This window comes from Myotis brandtii, unplaced genomic scaffold, assembly GCF_000412655.1.
Source record: "Myotis brandtii unplaced genomic scaffold, ASM41265v1 scaffold419, whole genome shotgun sequence".
NCBI lineage: Eukaryota > Metazoa > Chordata > Mammalia > Chiroptera > Vespertilionidae > Myotis > Myotis brandtii.
Window position 1 is genome coordinate 610787 of NW_005366075.1, and position 6890 is coordinate 617676.

The 6890-nt window shown below is 47.0% G+C and overlaps 1 protein-coding gene across 1 annotated transcript in view; it reads right to left on the reverse strand.

Annotated features, from left to right (window-relative positions):
• FANCC (Fanconi anemia, complementation group C) overlaps nucleotides 1–6890 on the reverse strand; it is a 259948-nt gene that overhangs the window by 34587 nt on the left and 218471 nt on the right. The window lies entirely within an intron of this gene.

A 6890-nucleotide genomic window follows, 5' to 3' on the forward strand; every position in this document is an offset into this window, starting at 1 on the left:
GATGCTCTATAGACTGCAACCATTTGTGCAGCACAGTTTCTACAGGAACATTTTTTGGAGGCTCCTCCTGTGTGTCCGAAGGGTCCTACTTCCCCTTCTGGGAAGAGCGTGAGGGGACATCTGTCTAACTCTGAGCCACTGGCCTATGCGGGCCTGTCAGGCCTTATCTGTCTTCTTCCAGCCCTGCTTTTCTGAAGTTGCCTTTCACCGGTGGCATCAGAGACAGCACAGTGTTTTCCACGTTCCTCCAAAGATGTTCACTGTTTTTAATAAGCAAGACATACGCTGGGGTACAGAGGTTCCTCACTACCCAACAACTCCTTCGATGTCTTCCCTTCACCAACACTTCTGGGCCATTTCTTTGCAGGAGCTGGCGTGGAGCCAGGGAGTGGGTACAGGGCAGGAAATGAAAGACAGGAGACACAGGGTAGCAATTTCTAATAGTTTCTCCTTCTCTTCTCCCTCAGATAACTCTGTAGACCTTGTCCTGGATTTACCCTGGGGCAAGACTAGAAGCTGAAGTTCTGTAGGGTCTGTCGCAGGGACAGACAGAGGCAGGAGAAAGGGAGGGCTGGAGGGCTGGCCTCGTCCGACCCTCTTGCTAACTTCGCATTCTCATCCTGAGCGTCAACTCTTCTGGGAAGTCTGGCAGGAGCCCCTTCTCCCACCTCCCACACCTGGCAAAGAAGCGTTGCCACCATGCCCCCAACCCTGCACCACCCGGCACACCTGGGGCCACACGATGGATGTCCTCTATTGTGGTGCCAGAGCTCTGGCTGCCATTCCCCCGCCACCTCCCACCCTGTTGTACTTTATGGCAGGAGCTGGTGGTCATTCAGTCAAAGATGACTCAGCACTTTCTGTGTGGAACTCAAGGTGCCAGGCGCAGACCAAACAGTGAAAACAAAACAGCCCTAACGTGCAGCTTTAGCAGTTCTGGGCCCCACGGGAGGCGTGCATCCTCACACACGCCACTGTGACGCGTGTGAGGCAACGAAGGGAAGGGCAGGCTCGGGTGAGGACTGGTGGTCAGGGCTAGCGAGGTGAAGAGCAGCAGGAAGAGCTTTCTAGCAGAGGAACAGCAGCCGTGGTGGCGCTGAGACAAGGAGGAGCAAGGTCAGAGGAAGAGAAGCCCGAGGGCAGAGGTCAGGTGACATGTGACACGGCTGTGCAGTCCCACAGGCCGAGGTTAGGTTTTCGGGCTTATTCTGTGATTATTCTGGCCCCAGGATTTACACAAAGTGCCAGCATGCGGTGACCTTCCAGATTGCTCTGCAGCATGAAGAGCTGAGTGAGGCCAGCGTGTGTGCAGGGCGGCAGGAGCTGGCGGGGCTGGGACCGTGGCCGTGGGAGAGAGTGGAGAGCACCTGCAATGCACTTTGTACCAAGAGAAACTGGCAATGAGCTCGATGAGAGGTGCAACAGGTGAGGGAGGAACCATGGCTACCCCAGGTCTCCTGAGTAAGGAGATGGATGGACATACCGTTTAGTCACATGGACAGAAGGGACGGTAACAAGACTTGGGAAGGATTAACTAAGAGCTCAGTTGGGATGTGTGAATTTAGCATAATCTAAATGAGGTATGAAGTAGGTCCTCGAATATCTAAGTCAGAAGTTCTGGGGAGAGGTCTGGGCACTGCCAGGTGTATGGAATGGCGAGAGAATGAATGGAACTCTGGGGGAGAGGTCTGAGTGTAGAGCAGAGGGCCGGGCCTGTGCCCTGAGCACTGCCAATGGCATGGAGGAAGAGGATTGCAGACGGGAGGAGGAGACGCTGCCAGGTGTATGAAATGGCGAGAGAATGAATGGAACTCTGCGGGGAGAGGTCTGAGTGTGGAGCAGAGGGCCGGGCCTGTGCCCTGAGCACTGCCAACGGCATGGAGGAAGAGGATTGCAGACGGGAGGAGGAGACAGGCAAGCAGAGAGCAGTATCACAGAGGAACAGAGGCAGGCTGCCTGGGCTGGCACAGCTGCGAGGCCACGCGGAGGGGAACAGCACTGCTCTGCGCAGGCCCTCCTTGGCCTCCCCAAGAATACTGTTTTGATGAGTGATGGAGGCGAAGGTGGAGTCGATGAGGAGAGGGAGTGGGAATGCAGCAGCATGGAGTCAGAAGGACGGCTGTGAAGGGAGCGCCACCAGAAGGCCGCACGGGGTGGTGGCCTCCGGTGCTCCTGCAAAGCGGTGTTGCGGTGTTTGGGGACAGCGCGCTGACTGCTGAAGGGCCAGAGGCAGAGGAGCACCCAGGGAGGCTGGAGAAGCCATTGCTACCATTTACTAAGGGCTTGCCTGGGAGGATGTAAGCATTTTATCTGTATTTTAACCCCCATAACAACCCACAGGGATAAAACAGGGACCATTATTATCCTTAATTTATAGACAAGGCAACTGAGGTCAGAGAGGGACCAGGACTGACAGCTCTGATCTGAATCAGGAGGTCTGACACTATAGCTGGTCTGCAGCCTCCGGTTACATGTCTCCCCGCCCTGCAGGCAGGGGAGTGGAGGGTGCTGCTCAGAGGAGGGGGCTCTGGCCTGGGATGGTTCTGGAGCCCCCATCACAGAGCCAGGGTCCCCCCAGGAGGCAGAGAGCTCTGAGGTGAGAGGGGAGAACTTGGCTCTTCAGTGGCTCCTACCTTCCTAAATAGCAGGGACGGTGTCGGAACTGCTGTCATGACACCGTATCTTTTTCAGGATCCACAGAAATAAATATGTGCACCATTAGACAAGCTGCTCGTGTCAGTGAGAGCTCTTCAGAGGCAGCACTACTCCTAACCCTCTGAGCAGCCATCTGCATGACGTGTGAGTTCCACCTTTAGATCACAGTGGCTGAGCCATGCCCAGCAGCACCAAGGTACGAGCTGTTGAGAATGAACAGTAGATAAATATGAACAAGTGTAAAAATAAAACTAGTGTAAAATGGTAGATCCATCAACTATCTGAATTAAAAGGTACTGCTTAGTTACAAATTTAAATAAGAGTTGCAGAAGTTCTACACTCAAGTCAGCAAGTAATGTGAACCCCGAGAAAGAAGACACTGACTAAGAAGGGCTCCTGGTTGCTAACTGGGCTCAAATAAAAACAAACAAAAAACAAACCAACAAAAAGCCAGAGCCTAGCAGCCATTTTACACAGGGGCCTCTCACACAAGCCACTTCAAAGAGAGGCCTGCACTAAACTGCCCGCAGCACTGTTTTTGCCACCTGGGCCAGCCCTTGTAAGGCGGTCCCGGAGTCCTATTTCAACCAATAGGATTAAAGCTTTCCCCATCCAGTCGGAGCTGTGCAGCTCCGACCAACCAGAGTGGCTCTATTCTGACCAACTAGGACAGTGCTTTTTGGACCAATCAAACTGCAAGGATTTGGAGGCCTTATTTGTCTGAGGACAAACCAGGGACCAGAGACAGAGACTTCTGTCAGAGGTCCCCTCTAGCTCTGAGAGTGCACATTCCCTTTCCACTGAAAACAGAGCATTGTGTTTGTTTTCCAGCTGAGCGGAAACATGGAAAATGTCTGGATGGAGCAGAGAGGACCAGACCGGCTAGGCCAGAGCAGATGGCACAAGGCAAAGCAGAGTGGGGCAGACCGGCCAGCACAGCACAACGCAAATCTGCAGAGAGCAGGGCTCTATTCTGACCAACTAGGACAGTGCTTTTTGGACCAATCAAACTGCAAGGATTTGGAGGCCTTATTTGTATGAGGACAAACCAGGGACCAGAGACAGAGACTTCTGTCCAGAGGTCCCCTCTAGCTCTGAGAGTGCACGTTCCCTTTCCACTGAAAACAGAGCACTGTGTTTGTTTTCCAGCTGAGCTGAAACATGGAAAATGTCTGGATGGAGCAGAGAGGACCAGACCGGCTAGGCCAGAACAGATGGCACAAGGCAAAGCAGAGTGGGGCAGACCGGCCAGCACAGCACAACGCAAACCTGCAGAGAGCAGAGCAGAACTGTCTAGCCTGCCAGGGGCCTGGCCCTGGGGCTGCCTCGCAGCTCTGCTGTATCACAGTGGAGCGGTTTCGCACTGAATAAAGTTTCCTTCTTCACATCACTCCCAAATTGGGGGTTCCTGTTGGCACTGAATTGGTGCCAATGGTCATCGGTTGACAGTTCGTACAGTAAGTGGTCCTCCCTTATCTACGGGAAGTATGTTCCAGGACCCCTAGTGGGTGCCTGAAATTGCAGATAGTACCTAACCCTATATATACTATGTTTTTCCCCTACATAGGCATACCAATGATAAAGTTTAACTTAAAAGTTAGGCACAGTAGGAGAATAACAACAAAAATTAATAAAATAGAACAATTATAACAATATATGTGATAAGTTAATGTGAATATGGTCTTTCTCTCAAAATATCTTATTGTGCTGTACTCACCCTTCTTAGGATAATGAGAGATGATACAATGCCTATGTGATGAGAATAAGTGGGGTGAATATGGTGGACAAAGGGAAGATTTCATTATGCTACTCAGAATGGCATGTAATTTAAAACCTTATGAATTGTTTACTTTTGTAACTTTCCATTTAATCTTTTTGGACTGCGGTTGACTGCAGGTAGCTGAAACCATGAATAATTGGGGGCTACTGTAATATTTTTGTTCTATATATTCTCAGACACAGTTTGAAAAATGTGTACATTAACACCTGTCTTTTGATTAGTGCCTTGACTTCTGTGAATGATTACATTTATGGATCCAGTGTTCAATATGTGAATCATCTATTATTAATAAAATCAATTTTGACCCATTCGGTGTGGCTCAGTGGTTGAGCGTCGACTAGGAGGTCACAGTTTGATTCCCAGGCAGGGCACATGCCTGGGGTTTCAGGCTCAATCCTCCATAGAGGGCGTGTAGGAGGCAGCCAATCAATGAGTCTCTCTCATCATGGATGTTTCTATCTCTCCCTCTCCCTTCCTCTCTTAAATCAATAAAAAAGTGTATATATATCTATATATCTCTATCTCTATCTCTATATATTTTTTTAAGTGAAAACACAACCTAGAGAGTAGGAGAAAATGTTTGTGAATCATATGTCTGATAAAGGACTTGTACCAAAAATAAATAAAGAACACCTTAATAATAAAAAGACAAGGAACCTAATTTAAAATGTACAGAGAATATGAATAGACATTTTTCTAAGAAAGATATCCAAATGGGCAATAACCACATGAAAATATGCTAGACATCATTAATCATCAGAGACACAGAAACAAAAACCACAATAAGATAGTACTTCACACCTACAAGTCACGGTTAGAAGAAAAAGTTAGATAGTAACAAGTATTGGCAAGGATGTGGAGAAATCAGAACGGTTATACAATGCTGATAGGAATGTGCTGATGCAATTGCTTTGGAAAACATTGTCAGTTCTCAAAAGTGTGTGGGGCACTGAGTAGCAGGGGGCAGTCCTTAGGACTCAAAGGTTAAACCTAAAGGTTAATCCTAAATTCCACATTTATCAACTATCAGATGAACACCAACCATATGGGGAATACTGTGCCAGGTGGAGGGGGGTTAAGGATGAATAAATACAGGGCCTGTCCTCCCGTTTAAAACACTCATATTTCCTCAACATAATAAAAGCCATAGAGGACAATACCATACTCAATGGTGAAAAGCTGAAAACTTTTCCTCTAAGATCAGGAGCAAGACAAGGATGCCCACTCTCACCACTTTTATTCAACACAGTATTGGAAGCCCCAGCCCAAGCAATTAGGCAAGAAAAGGAGATAAGCCTGGCCGGCATGGCTCAGGGGTTGAGCATCCTCCTATAAACCACAAGGTCACGGTTCAATTCCTGGTCGGGGCACATGCCCAGTGTGGGGCATGCAGAAGGCAGACGATCAATGATTCTCTGTCATCATTGATGTTTCTACCTCTCTCTCCCTTTCTTTCTGAAAACACACACACACACACACACACACACACACACACACACACATAAAAGAAAAAGAGATAAAAGGCATCTAAACTGAAAAGAAAGAAATAAAACTGTCAATATTTGTAGATGACATAATATTATATATAAAACCCTAGTTTTTATATACTAATAAACTATCAGAAGGAGAAATTGAAAAAAAAAATCCATTTACAATTGCATCAAAAAGAATAAAATACCTAAGAATAAATTTAACCAACAAAGTGAATGATCTATGTACACTGAAAACTATAAGACACTCATAAAAGAAATTGAAGTAGACACAAATAAATGAAAAGATATTCTGTGTTCGTGGACTGAAAGAATTAATATTGTTAAAAAGTTCATACTACCCAAAGCAATGTACAGGTTCAGTGTAAAAATTTTCAATGGCATTTTTTTCACAGAAATAGAACAAACAATCCTAAAATTTGTGTGGAACCACAAAAGACTGAATAGCTGAAGCAATCTTGAGAAAGAAGAACATAGCTTGAGGCATTATACTTCCTGATTTCAAACTATATTACAAAGTGATAACAATCAAAACAGTATGGTATTGGCATAAAAACTGACACATAGATCAATGGAACTGAATAGAGAGCCCAGAAATAAAACCATGCATATATGGTTGGTTAATTTATGACCAAAGAGGAAAGAATATACAATGAAGAAATAGCAATTTCTTCAATAAGTGGTGCTGGGAAAACTGGAAAGCCACATGGAAAAGAATGGTGTTGGACCACTATCTTACATGGTACACAAAAATTAACTCAAAATCGCCCTGACTGGTTTGGCTCAGTGGATGGAGCGTCAGACTGCAGACTGGAGGGTCCCAGGTTTGATTCCCGTCAAGGGCATGTGCCTTGGTTGTGGGCACATCCCCGGTGGGGGGTGTGCAGGAGGCAGCTGATCGATGTTTCTCTCTTATCGATGTTTCTAACTCTCTATCCCTCTCCTTTCCTCTCTGTAAAAAATAA